Raw genomic sequence first — 15200 nt, 5'->3', positions numbered from 1 at the left:
GTTAGATTTAAGCAAAATTTCTTACTGCATGCTTCCAGCAAGATTACTGACTAAATTCTTCAGATCAGGGACCCCTCCACCACACCCAGAGTCCAATGGCTATTTCCTTTGTCATCTCAGGGAGATGGGCAGGGAGAAAGGGGGGCCCTTGGGGTGTTTGTCCCTCATTTTTATGGTTCCAGTCCTCCTCTTGAAAAACATTTACTGCTGAGACAAAGAGGCTATGTGGAAGGATGTTTCCTGCTGGGTTTTATTCACCTGTTTCAGTTTCCTTTGTTTTCCCTCCCTACTTGATGACGTTACTGCTTAAATTCAAATTAGGGCAAATAGACATTCTTTTTTTTTTAAGACGACTTCTGCTCGGGCAGCGCTGTGAGGTTTGGAACGTGTGTTAATAACATCCTACAGGGGAATTTTATAACTTCCCATAGAATGTTGCCACACATATTTTATCAGAATATTGCTGATCAGCAAGGCAAGTTATGAGTTTTCAAATGATATATCAAAAGGCATATCTTGTGCACAGATTATGACGATAGCATGTAGGATGTGAATACTTTTTTTCCATCACACTCAGGTTGGAAACAGTCTTTCAAAAAACAGAACTCAAAACAAAAACTTTATAACAGTTTTTCAGCCTTCCTTGGAGGCCGGGTCACATTACCTAGTCCTTTCTCTCCTGGTGTCTCAAGGACTCCTGCAGCAACCTTCCTCCTTCCTGCGTTGCCTCTAGCTTAGGCCTCTACTTCACCGAAAAGTCTCTCTCCAGACCTTTCCCTCATCTATACCAGATACCTGACTGGGTCATATGACCTTCATTTTCCCTATCAGGGGAGGAGTGTTGGCTGTGTCACATGTGGGTCTCAGACCCATCTCTCCTTAGCAAGACAATTACCTTGTAACGGGGGCTTTCCCACTTCTGGTCTCAGCTGGCATGGAGAAGCACATGTACAGGAGAAACTGAAAGGCATAATTCAAAAACATTAACTGGGCATTTTCAATACCGCAAAAAGCTTGGGTTTGCAGGGTGCTAAAATATCATCAAATCAGCTTTAAAATCAATAGGGGTTTTTTTTTTAATTAAAATAACTTTTACATTATTTCTCCACATTTTTATTCGATTTCTAGTTTTTGAGTGTTTAGGATTCATGTTTTCGAACCATTAGGGCTAGAAACTTACTTTTTTTAAAGCAGTTTGGGAATTTTCCATCTTTTTTTTTCAACAGAAAAAGTGGTTTCCACAAAATTGAAATATTTGGTGGGGAAAATGTCAATTTTTTCCTGATTTATTTCTTTGTGAAAAACTGAAACAAAATGGGTCTGGCTGGGTCATTCCAAATCTGAACCTTTGGGTTTGTTGAACAGAATTAAACCATTATATTAGAGGTCAGTTTGATATTAATCTGCCTGTGACTGCCTGACCTGCTGCAGTGCGTTATGGGAGTTGTAGTTTAGGTGCCTTGTACACATTCTCCTCTGTGAGCCAATCTTCCCGGCTGGATTACATCTGCCATGAGGCACTATGGACTAGAGGAATAGGGGCAAGAGGTACCCAAACTCCATCTCCCAGAAGGCAGTGTGCAGCTCAGGTGGACACAATCTAATGTCAAACCGAGCCAAAAGTAAACAGTTCATTTTGGTTCAAGAAACCAAATCAAAAAGTTATTTTGGAACTTGTCATGTAATGAAAAATATGACATTTCAGCTTTTTCCCTTCTAGTTAGGGATGAAAACAAACGTAAAAATTAATGGAATTCCTTATGAAATGGAATTTTGATGTTCAGTCAGGTCTGCTTTTGTTTTGTTGTTTAATAAAAGTTGAGATTCTCACCTAATCACATGACACCAAGAGCTGCAGCTTTAAGGAAAAGTTCAACTATCACAATACTCGAGATAAAGCCATGGGAGTTGATAACACTGAGTTTGGTTCGTAAATTGGGGGAGCTGGGTGCAATTCTTAGTGCTCCTGAGCAAGTTGACCTGTGCCTAGTTACTATTGCCCCTAATTGCTCTCATAGATCTAAAATCTTCCAGCCACTATTTCTCTCCTGTGCTCATAAATTTGCCCTGATTAGAGTTATTACTTTGTGCTTCTCGTTTGTCTGTTGCAAAGTTTTTCATTTAAAATATTCAGAGATTCACATAAGCGCTGGTAAGGTCTGTTATCCTCCACTGTAAATCAGAACTCCGTTTACTATCATGTCTTTTAGGGCTCGTCTACATTTGGAAATTTACTGAAAAAGCTATTCCCAATTCATTATCAAAGTGATTTAGGCCCAGATTTTTAAAGGTGCTGCTGTGCTCAGCGTTGCAAAGTCTAACTAATTTAGGCACATAGGAGCCTAAAACCTATCATCTGTCAATGGGATTTTACCTCTTAAGTGCCTAAATCCCTTTTGAAAATGAGATTTAGGTGCCTAAATTAGTTAGGCAGTGTAACACTGAGTAAAGCAGCACCTAAACACCTTTAAAGATCTGGGCCTTAGGCATTGGGATCACAGTACCTGGGCAGGCAAAAGCAGCTGCGATCACACACGCAGCACCGCACATGTGCAGCGTGGACGTTAGACGTCTGTGGTGGAACGAGGTACTGCAGGCCAGGACACAGGACTTATTCCCCTACTCTTTTCTTCAAGTGCCCTTGTGTCTTTAACACTCACCTGGATGGATCCATGGGGAAACCTAGTAAATGAGATCTCCCTTAGTGCAGCATTTCACTGAGTACCATCGTGCAGTGTCAGCCGAGAACCCCAGTGAGGGACTCACTCCCCAGATTTGTGGGCTGAAGGGTATCATTCTACCTCCTGAGCAAATGTCACTTTCAGTAGCGTGTGCCGTATGTTGTCTCCGGCATGAGACAAGCAACAGGACTGAATTTACAGCATGGCAGTACTCCCTGCAAAACACTGCAGACATCAGAGGAGTTGCCAGCCACTGACAGACAGGAGTCATGACCGACAACCATCTGTCCAAGCATGCTCTCCGCTATTGCCATTGCCAGTGTCCAGCTAGCACGTCCATGGTGAGCTTTGTGTGTCCCCTTATCACAGACACAAGCACAGTCCTGAGCTGACAACATGGCAGATGAGCCGTGGGCTTGTGTTTATATCAGGGGGTGGTTAAAATGCTAAAGAATATTAGGGTGGTGGGGCGAGATCATTTGCAGCTGATTTAGAAGAAAGCAGCACCCCTATCTGAACTGGGCTAGAGTTATACTGCAGGATAAAAGTGAGAGTGGGGGGAATAAAGGGTGGTTGAGGGCATCACCTCAGACCAGAGATTCTCTGCCTGGCAGAACTTAGGCAACAGTGTCAGCCAAGGGAGGGAAAATAGGGGAGCAGACAAGGACAACAATCTATTTCAGGGATCGACAACCTTTGGCACGTGGCCCATCAGGGAAATCCGCTGGCAGGCCGGGCTGGTTTGTTTAGATTCATAGATTCATAGATATTAGGGTCAGAAGGGACCATTATGATCGTAAGGTCAGAAGGGACCATTATGATCATCTAGTCTGACCTCCCGCACAATGCAGGCCACAGAATCTCACCCACCCACTCCTGCGATAAACCTCTCACCTATGTCTGAGCTATTGAAGTCCTCAAATCGTGGTTTAAAGACAGCAAGGAGCAGAGAATCCTCCAGCAAGTGACCTGTGCCCCATGCTACAGAGGAAGGCGAAAAACCTCCAGGGCCTCTTCCAATCTGCCCTGAAGGAAAATTCCTTCCCAACCCCAAATATGGTGATCAGCTGAACCCTGAGCATATGGGCAAGATTCACCAGCCAGATACCCAGGAAAGAATTTTCTGTAGTCACTCAGATCCCACCCAATCTAACATCCCATCACAGGCCATTGGGCCTATTTACCATGAATAGTTAAGGATCAATTAATTGCCAAAATCATGTTATCCCATCATACCATCTCCTCCATAAACTTATCGAGTTTAATCTTAAAGCCAGATAGGTCTTTTGCCCCCACTGCTTCCCTTGAAAGGCTATTCCAAAACTTCACTCCTCTGATGGTTAGAAACCTTCGTCTAATTTCTAATCTAAACTTCCCAGTGACCAGTTTATATCCATTAGTTCTTGTGTCCACATTGGTACTGAGCTTAAATAATTCCTCTCCCTCTCTGGTATTTATCCCTCTGATATATTTATAGAGAGCAATCATATCTCCCCTCAACCTTCTTTTGGTTAGGCTAAACAAGCCAAGCTCCTTGAGTCTCCTTTCATCAGACAGGTTTTCCATTCCTCGGATCATCCTAGTAGCCCTTCTCTGCGGGAAGTGGCGCGGGCCGAGGGATGTGCTGGCCGCCACTTCCCACAGCCCCCATTGACCTGGAACAGTGAACCACAGCCGGTGGGAGCTGTGATCGGCCGAATCTGCGGACGCTGCACGTAAACAAACCAGCCCAGCCAGTCAGCGGATTTCCCTGACGGGTTGCATGCCAAAGGTGGCCGATCCCTGGTCTACTTACTCATATTAAAATCCCAGAGTGAAAAGAAGCAAGCCAACTTTAGAGGCTTTGCTTTCAGTTAGAACCCTCATATCTGACATCCCACTTCTAGCAGTTTTCAGGACCTGATGGTGCAGGAGGCGGCAAAACCCACAATGGCACCTGCCCTGTGGTGCAATGCTGTACGAGAAGGGGATTCCTCTCAGGCTGCTGCAGAGAGGAAACGACCCTCCTGAGCAAGACATCTAAATGCTTCCATTCTGAGCACAAGCAGTATTAGTCACAGGGTACAGCTGGGCCCTGTTCTGGCTTTGTTGTTGAGCAAGTGGTCACAGTACCTACATTGGAGGTGAAATGCTTATTCCAGGCCAAGGACAGATGAGTTGCCCTATGCCCTGCATGTGGGTGAAGGAGGTGATACATTTCTCCCCTCCCCGCTGTCCCAGGGTAGCTGTTTTTGTGAGTAGTTGTGTGTGTGCATGTCCATCATTTCACCTTGTCTGACAAACTATTCCTTTGATTTGTCTAAATTTACTTGTCCGGTCTGCATATTACAGAGCTGAATTTAAGGGGCCAGGCCCCTAAATTTCACACAACAGCACCACAGCCACAAAAGCCCACCCGTCTCATATGGAAGTTAAATCACAGAAGTGATTTAAATATATTTAAATTATATCCAAAATATAGTAGTTACATACAGACCTGCCATGTGGACCAAAATAATTACATTAAAGACTGATATTTGAGCAAGTGTCATCAGCTGCAGGGGACTGTCCCTGAGGGTCAGAACTGATCCTCAAAGCAGAAATCCCATTAAAGCTATTCCAAAAAGATGGACCTTTGATGATGAAGTTTGCAACTCTAGCAGGGTGAAAGCTGTGCAGGGGGAAGCAGACAAGCTCAGGCTGCAAACACACAATGCTCTCGGCCAGGATAAATTAAAAATCCCCATAATCTGTTTCAAGATACCAAGGGACAGCAGCAGTTCTGACCGCTCCAAAGCCCCAGTGGCTGGAGGGATCCAGGAGATGTGGTTTGAATTCAGAGTCCCAAGATAGGTTTCAGAGGTCCCAAGACTAGCTTTTAAAAGCCCTACCAGCCTCGCTTTGCACTGTTTTGAGACTCTGCAGTTTCCCTGTGGGAAAACATGGGCATGTGATTTGGCATCACTGCCAACACAGAATATCATGACTAAATCGGCTGCAGTCGTTGATCTGGGACACTAGGGGGGGTAATGCTGTTACGGACAGGCAGCGAGGACCAATTTGGGGGAGGGAGGACTGTGTCACAAGCCTTACAGGAAAAAAGAACAAGAGGGAGAAAGTGTCCTCAGCCCGCTATTATTGATGCCACTGGCTTTGAATTTTGCTTAAAAGCTTTCTGTTTTCGGATCCCATTACAGCTCCATACAGGCCATTAGTTAATTAAGTTATGCCACTCGAGTCTCTGATAGCTTGACTATGTTATTACTCACTCTCTGCCAGCTCCCTCTGGGCCCTTCTCTGACCACCCCCACTTCTCCCCCAAAACAAAATTGGAACATAAAATCAAAACCAAGGTGGCACGGAGGTGGAAGATTAATTCTTGGTGAAGTGCAGCCAAACCTGCCTCCGTGGGCCAAGCGCATCAAATCGCTATTTTCAAACCACTACGGCACTGAGAGCGTTGGGATGCAAATAGAGACATTGAGATGCACTGAGCCCTTTCAAATTCATTGACCTCATAAACAGCTCAAAATGCCCCCTCTGCTCCTCCTGGGACAAGCCAGGTGCTTTCTAGAATTCTGCAGAACAGAAAACCCCACGGTGGCTGGTCCAGGACAGACCCTGAGGCAGCAGCCCCATACCAGCCCAGTAGCCTCACAGCGACACAGAGAGGAAGTGCATTCGAGGAGGGGAGCTGGGCCCGAGCAAACAGTGACATCCGGTCAGACTGCCTCTCGCTCTGGTGCAAATGTCACTGGCTCCTGCTGGGAAACCTGCAGCATTTGGGGACGGTAGGGCTCAGAGATTTGGGGAATCTATCTGCCTGGGCTCTCTCCTGGGGCCCATCACTATGATATCTGAGCATCTCCCACCTCTTCATGTGCTTTCAACCAAAGGAGACTTACCATACCCCTCCCTGAGAGGCCAGGAAGTATCCTTACCCTCATTTTACAGATGGGAAACTGAGGCACAGAGACGCTAAGGCCTGGTCTACACTACAGACCTATAGCAGTATAACTATGTTGTTCAGGGTGTGAAAAATCCACACCCCATAGCAACATAATTTATACCGATCTAACCCCCTGTGTAGACAGTGCTATGTCAGTGGGAGAGCTTCCCCTGCCAACATAACTACTGTGATACAGCATGGCCAGAAGGCAGCAGGAGAGTGATATAGGAGAGATATGTAAGTCCAAGGATGAGGAGAAGCCTTATTCCCTGTAGAGGGAAGAAAACGTTCTATAGATTAATTAAAAGCACCTGAAGCCAATTAGAGCACCTGAAGCTAGTCACCTGATAAAAACCCCCTGCTTCAATCAGCCAGGGGAAGGAGTTGGAGCAGAGAGGTTTGGAGTTGGAGCAGAGAGTAGTTTGGAGGAGTTGAAGTAGAGGAGAGTTTGGAGAAGTGCTGTGGCTGGCTAGAAGAGCAAGACCCTAGGTAAAGAAACACCCAGCTTGTGCAGAGAGAGAGGGCAGGAAGCCCCACAAGCTGAAGAGCAGGGGAGGGAAGTAGCCCAGGGGAAGGAAGCACTAGTTCAAGTGGTTTACCACTGTCCCTAGGGCCCCTGGGCTGGGACCCGGAGTAGAGGGTGGGCCTGGGTCCCTTCCTCTCCACTACCCTTCCCTGGGTTACTAGTGGGACAGTAGATACCCTAGTTCAGGGGCAGGAAACTGTGCCCTGAACCGCACCCCCCCAAGAACAGGAAGCACGGGACCCATCATAATCGTACTGGCAATTTGCCACACTATCATCTCATGAAGACAAGTCCTTAGTCACCTGCCCATGGTCACCCAGGGAGCCGGAAATGCCAGTCTCCTGAATCCTAGCCCAGTGCTTTTACCACAAGTCTCTCCTGCTTCCTGAGCACGGGCAGTATTTCTGAAAAATGTGGGGGTGGGGTAGTGGTGCCAGCTGTCCTGATGCTTCTTCCTGCTGAGGCCCCAGCGGTTTGTGAGATGGGTTGGTCCCATCCTGGAGTGGGTTGCGGAGGTGACACGCCTGTTCTATCCCAGGGAATAAGGGGAGGGAGCGGGCAGGGGTGTGCGTGTCTCTGCTCAGCTCCAGCCCACGCCACTGCTGCTGCTTTCCGTGCAGCTGATGGGCAGAGGGGAGATAAGCTGATGTCGTGGCAATTAGGCAACCTGGCCTGGCCTGCCCCTGCAGCAGCCCCCGCAGAGCAGGGAGGGACACTGCAGTGCCAGGTGGCGAGGAGCTATGGAAAGTCAGGGGGCAACCCCCATGTACTGTAACAAATGATGCCTCTGCTCCAGAAGCAGCTTTTACCTCAAGATGCCTGCTCTTAGGCAGTACTGAGCTCCCTCACCCGCCACGAAAGCTAATGGAACGGCAGGCCCTGTGTACCTCACAGAAGGTGCTCAGCAACTCCCAGGATTGGGCCTCTAGGTCAGTAGTTCTAATCTTGCTCAAGATGGAAATCACTTGGGGCCTGGCTCCTGAGAGGTGCTGAGCAGCAGCCACTCCCACTGACTTCAGAGGGTCCCTCTCTATTAGCGGGAAGTGCAAGCCTCTCCCTGAGCTGACAGCTCTTTTCTAAAAAGCCATGCAGTTTTATTTGCCAGCTCTGCAGAGCTGGCGCTTGGCATAAGCAGACTCAGCAATTGCTTAGTCCTGAGCAGCTTAAGGGGGTCCCCTATTTGCTTTTTTATTATAAGAACTTAGTTATTTAGTATTGAGGAGTCCCAAAATATCACTGTTTAGGGCCTCCAGTGGGCTAACACTGGCTCTGTTCTGAGTCACCTCCTTCAGTAGGTAACAAGTGTTAATTTTGTTTAAAGTCTACTTTGCCCTGTATATGGACATCAACAGAGAATCCCTGGGTACATAAACTAGCCACCTTCAGCAGATCTCAAGGCTGAATGCGTTCCTATTACTGCCTGAAAAACAAGCGCAGCACACCACACAGGTGGTCTTAGAAGGTCAGCAGCCTTTGAACCCATTCCCCAGTGTCTGTGTTAAAGAAACAGTTCTCAATAATTCTGCACTACTCCACCATGAAAATTCAGTGCTTTGGAGTCTTTTTAATTGCTTTAGTTATTACAGAAGCAGAGATAATAATCATCTTACATTTATATAGCATCTCTCTAAGCATAATACAAATTATACTGGAATACATTCATCCACCAATGAAATGCTGTCACCTCTGGGGCATAATTAATGTGATAGCTGTTAAATAGTGCACCGCGATACTCCGTAACAGTCTAGGACAGGAAGTGATGAGGAGACAGTATCCAAATGAAAGGGAAAGTTGAAGGCACAGAACGTTGCTACTGCTACTGGAATATGATTGGGGTCAACAGTCTCCTATTCTCTTGTCAAAAGCAACATCAAATTTTTAATGATCACAAGTAGTCAGGACCAGGGATTAACTTCTGTTCCAACTGCATTCTCTACTGCACAATGCCCTGCTAGGACATTGGGTCTGTGGTGAATCAGAGGGAAGAATGGTGCTTTGTCCTTGTGGTAGAAAGTGCCATTGTGCCTGAGGAGTAGAGTTATCAACCAGTCGTCTTCCCAGAGCTTCAGGTGATATTCAGGGTAACCTGGGCCCAGCCCATTGAGTACCATGAAGATAAGGATTGAGACCTTGACCTTGACCTGACCATACCCCACTGGGGTAGAATAGTGTCTCCAAGTCAGCTGGAGGCCGTAGAAAGTATTACTGTTGCTCTGTAAGAAGTCAGTGTCAGCAAGAAATCCAGGAATACCCCTAAACGGTGAACTGAACTAACCAATTGTGGGTGTGCACCTTCAACCAAAGGAGACCTCACCATGGCTACAAACACTTCAGAATGCTCTCCTCCGCCCGCCAGCATCACCTGTGACTTGCTCAACCAGCTGTTCTTCATCCATGAGCTGATCTCATCCAAGCCCTGGGACATCTTAGCAATAGTGGGATCACTCTGAAAGTGAACTAGAGCAGCATGTCATCTGCACAGCAGGCTCTTGAGACCCTGTTATCTGATCAGTTCAGCTAGTGGTTGTATGTATATGATCTATCGGACAGGGGATAGAATTGATCCATGTGGAACGCCAGAAGTGAGGGGTCTAGTGGTGGAGATGCAGTGTCCCGTCACTACTCCATGGGTGCGACCTTCCCAGGAAACATGCAGACCATTTTACTCCATTCACCCTGCCACCTCTCTTAGGTGGGATAGCAGTCTGTAATGACTGACTGCATAGCTGTTTCTCCGCCAAAAAATGAAGATGGGTTTCCTAGCTCATGAATGCTCATCACGGTGAGCAAATATATGACCACGTATTACTCTACCTGCAAGCAACAGTTGTTTTGCTAGGAAGTCAGAATAGAGGGAAGGACAACAGTTTAGGCGATATAAGACAATGGCCAGATGTTGGATTGTTGCTGGAGAGAAGAAGGTAGTTATGCAAGTTATGAACTCAGTAGAAATACATCCTGACCCGTCTTTCACATGGGAGCCAAGGGCAGATCTGTCATAAGCAAAATTTAACCCATGCTTTCAAGGGTCAGAAAGTGGCCAAGAAGGTCCCCCAAGTTCTTAGCCAGGCTCCTTGTCTGCCAGGGGCTTCATTCTATATAGATTTAAATACTGCTCTGTAGGGGAACTTTCTTTATTTTTTGATCTTTCCCACATAGCCATCTTGGATTCCCCTTCACTGTTGCAAATCCGTGTTTGGTGCCTTTCTTCCCCACCCTTGGGCGCCCTTTTCACTAGAGGCAGGAAAAGAGGCAGGTTATGTGACTGGTAATCTGCCCAGTAACAAGGCAGTATAAAGGTCCAGCCCTCCAGTCACACGGGGCTTCCCATCCAAGAGGAAGACAGTGTGTGCCACACTAAGGGTTGCTGGGGTAGAATCCACACCTGCATTTGAGGATAGCGGTCCAGTTGCTGTCCTTTGGTTCCAATTCATACGCACACTCACGACGACACAGGGCGGAAGATCTGTGAAGAGAAGAACAGAGTTGCCAATTTACCTGTCTGAAGGTTCCTCCTCAGAAGCCTGCTGCGTAGTACTCTGTCCTGTCATGTCTGTGAGCGTCTGCGATCAAGCTGCCAGATATGGTAAAGAGACACCTGGATTCTGATCATCTGCCCTATATACAGTTCTGGGTCAGGACTCTAAGCCCCTGGCTATTACAGCCATAGCTGGGTTTGATATTTGGTCCTTTATAGTTACAGCTCGGAAGTCCTTAATGTTTATCCTTTTATTACTGTTTTAACTGTTGTGTTATAAATAAAGCTTCTGTGTTAGGTTTCCCTTATCTTTGTATGTTTTCTTTGGGCTGATGCACCCAAAGGGATAGGGAGGCGAATCTAGGCTGATTTCCTGGCCAGGTTAAAAAATCAGTCAACAGCTCAAGCACAGGATATTATATAATGGAAAGTGCACAAACTCACTAACCCTCCCTGGGTTTGGAAGATGAGTTATTTACCAGCATAGCCTGAGATCTCAAGGTAGAGAGAGGAGCCTTATAAATATTCACCTTGTTCGCTATTGACAGAGATTGTACAAGCCTGGACTGAATCTAATAAAACTGGGAAGCTTGAGGCTAACGTGTTTTTCTCCAGGCAGGGAGCTGTTTCACTCTTCAATAGAAGGGAAATGGTACAGTTGCTCAGCACAGCCATCAGCCGGATGATATGGGATGCCATTTAGCCAATGGAGAAACAGAACCCAAAGGCTACGAGGCAAGGGAAAGAAGCAAACTGCTTCTGACAAGTGACAACATGTTGCACTCAGACTGCTTCTGATCAGAACATACAACAGTTTAGGAATTGACTTTTTTTTTTTTAAGAATATATTTTTAGCCTCACTGACTCTCTTTTCTCCTTTGTTAGTGTGTTCTGCCGACAGCCATCACACAGAACAATCCTGCACTTCCTCCAACCACTCCAAATGTTGTTCAGGATTTTGTCAGCAAATATTTTGTGAGGAAGAAATGCTTTATTCGATAAATGACCCACTGTGTAGCTCATGAAACTGATAGTTCAGCAGCATGTGTGTGCATGCATGTGGGCGAGAAAGAGAAGAAACATCCGGAGACTGAGGTAATCTATTTTTCTCAGTGCAAAGGGTTTCTTTTTACCATCATAGTATCAGGAATATGTCAAGTAAATCGAATTATATAAATACATATAAAAGGGATGTGACTGTAACTGAAAATTCAGAGGAAGGAGTGAGAGGTCATTTGATGATGACAATAGAGACTCTGAATCATGCTAAAAAAAACCCGGTGAATTCTAGAATCTGTGCTGCTGGGGTGTTGTGTTTTAAGCAAGCCTGAAACCTCTGAGCAGAACTCATCAGGCCGGATTCATCATCACCCTCCACCTTGTGCTGTCCAGCTAAACCCGTGCAAAGCGCCCCCCCAAATGCCGCCATTATGATTTAATAGCTTTGTACACTGACTTTGCCCCGGTGCAAATGACAGGATGGGACCCTGGATTATTTCTTTCAGCATGAGAATCCGGGGAAAACTATGCCTTGGCAAGAAATCTCACCGGATGGCTTTTCTGGAGGGCTATGGTCAACTGCAAGATACCGCTTCAGCGGTTGATGGCATAATTTTTGATGGGGCAGCTCTTGTGGACATGATGAAACCGGCTGTTAGCAACACATCTGATGACTATGATATGACGGTTTTCATTCCATAACTTGAGACACAGCTGCAGTATTGTAGAAGGATGGATATAGTGTGGGATGTTTATATTGCCAGCAATCTCGAGGCCCAGACCAGAGGCAGGAGAGGAAAGGGAGTCAAAAGGAGCACCGTGCCTTACGTCACTCTATTGCTAAAACTGGAAAGAATTTCTGGGCATCGATGAAAATAAAAATGAACTCTTCTGTTTCCTTGCAAAGTTGGCAGTAGAAGGCAAAAAGGTAATCACCGCAGATGATCAAGATGTACACTTCAGCCTTTCACCATGCAACCACGAGAAAGCAGATACCAGAAAATATCCTGCATGCTGCTGATGCATTCAGTCGAGGATGTATGAAAGTTCACCTACGCGCAGTTGACACAGAGGTGGTAATCCTGGCTGTTAGGTACATGCAAAAGCTTCAGATCCCTGAAGTGTGACTTGGATTTGGAACCAGGCAACACTTAAGATATGTACCTGCTCATGATATAGCTGCTTCACTTGGCCCAAAGAAGTCAGTCTTTACCAGTGTGTCATGAATATATTCCTTGTGACACTATCTGCCTTTGCTGGAAGAGAACAGAAGTCTGCATGGGAGACCTGGAAGGCATTAGAAGAAGTAACCCCAGCTTCTATGGATTTGTCTGCTGTACCACAATCTATACATGATGGAACTGTGTCTTTGCTGGAGTGCTTTGTGCTGCTTCTGTATGGCAGGACAAGTGCTGATGAGGCCTGCAAGCCGCTTTTCACCCAACAGGACAGAGCTATGAAACGCCTCCCACTGAAGAAGCTCCTCTGGTTCAATACAGTAGGTGAGCTGCCTAGCAAGCAGGACACTGCTGGGGTCAGGCCTTGACACCTACTGCTGAGCTCCCCTCACCCAAAGAATGGGGATGGGTTGTGGGCTCTGATGGGTGGAATCCACTGTGGACAAACCTCCCAGAAGCAAGTCATTATTGTCGTGACCTCCTACGACGCGACTTCGAAATGGGGAGCCAGGCAAGGTGCAAATGTGTCAAGACAGCACTGAGTTGCATTGCCCTGTGCCACACTGGTGGGGAATGCAATCTTTCAACATGCTGAACACTGTGAAAGGCTCTCTTCTTTCTTAATTCATTTTAGGCTGCTTGTTTATGTAAACTGCCTTTTCAATCTGTTTGAGACACAGCAATATCCTGTTATGCATAGATCAGTCTGAAATCATTATTAGCCAAGAGAAATGTCACTTTCTAGCCATGAACAGAAACTTGTACACTTATTATGTTATTTTGCTATATAATTTTCTCCATAATTAATAATTTAGTAAATGCTCTCTGGTGACATCCTACAGAGCATGTTAACTCAATATTTTTGTATCATCTCAAGCCATCACAATTCATTACTTTAGTTTTTAGGACACTTAAGACAATAGGAATATAAAATTATAAAAATCCACTGGGATGGTTTAATACCATAAACAATCAGTAGAAAAAAAATCAGTAGAAAAAATTAATTCAGAATGCACTTGACGACCTGGAACAAGTTACAATCACCACATATCTGAAAATCTGTATTAGGTCATGCCCTAAGACTCTGGCATATAGCATGCTTTTATCATAAAGCCCACAATTCTTTCACAAATCTCATCAGCTACTGGCAGAACGGTTACATATACACCAGCCTTCTCCAGCCAGTGTGACAGCTAAGGGCATAGGACAGCTATAGTGGCATGGAGGACCGGACTCACATATCAGGCCAGACTGGATGACTATGATTAACTAGTTGGACCCACTACATAACACAGGCCACAAGGCTTCCCTGAATTAGTGCCTGTTGGAACTAGAGCATATCTTTATACCCAGTGTTGACTTCAAAACTCCCAGTTGTGCAGAATCCGCCACAAGCCTTGGCAAATTGTTCCCACAGTTAATTATCCTCACTGTTTAAACACATACCTCATTTCTAGTCTGAATTTGTCTAGGTTCAACTTCCAGTCATTGGATCTTGTTATCGTTTTGTCTGCTAGACTGAACAGACCATTATCAAATATTTGTTCCCCGTGTAGGTACTTACAAAATGCAATCGCATCACCCTTTAACTTTCTCTTTATCACACTAGACAGATAGAGCTTCTGGAGTCTGTCACGATTAGGCATATTTTCCAATCCTTTAACTATTCTTGTGGGTCTTCTCTGAACCCTGTCCAATTTATCAATATCCTTCTTGAAACGGACGCCAGAACAGAACCCAGTATTCCAGTAGCAACAATACCACTGTCAAATACAGAGGTAAAATAACCTCTCTCCTCCTAGTTAATATCTCCTGTTTATGCATCCAAGGATCTGATAAACCCTTTTGACCACAGAATCACATTGGGAGCTCACATTCAGCTGTTTATTCACTATGACCCCAAATCTTTGTCAGAGTCATTCCTCCCGGGACAGAATCCCCCATCTTGTAAGTATGGCCTACATTTTTTGTTCCTAGACGTATAATTACATTAGACAGAACTGAAATGCATATCATTTGCTTGAGCCCAGCTTACCAAGTGATCCAGATCACTTTGTATCAGTGACCTGTCCTCCTCATTATTTACTGCTCCCCCAGTTTATCAGTGATGCTTTTATGTTTCCTTCCAGGCCATCAATTAAAACAGTAAATAGCATAGAACTGAGAACCGATCCCTGGGTTTCACTAGAAACACACCTGCTCCATGATGATTTCCCCTTTACAATTACATTTTGAGATCTATTAGTTAGCCAGTTTATAATCCATGTAATGAGTGCCATTGTTAATTTTATATCATTCAAGTTTTTTAATCAAAATGTTGTGCTGCACCAAGTCTAAGTATATTATGTTAATACTATTTCTTGTATCAATCAAATTTACAATCTCATTAAAAGTATCAAATTATTTTGAC

The sequence above is a fragment of the Caretta caretta genome, chromosome 2, assembly GCF_965140235.1.
Source record: "Caretta caretta isolate rCarCar2 chromosome 2, rCarCar1.hap1, whole genome shotgun sequence".
In the NCBI taxonomy this organism is placed as follows: domain Eukaryota; kingdom Metazoa; phylum Chordata; order Testudines; family Cheloniidae; genus Caretta; species Caretta caretta.
The sequence above is the reverse complement of the archived record's forward strand: the minus strand, read 5'-3'. Positions refer to the sequence as shown.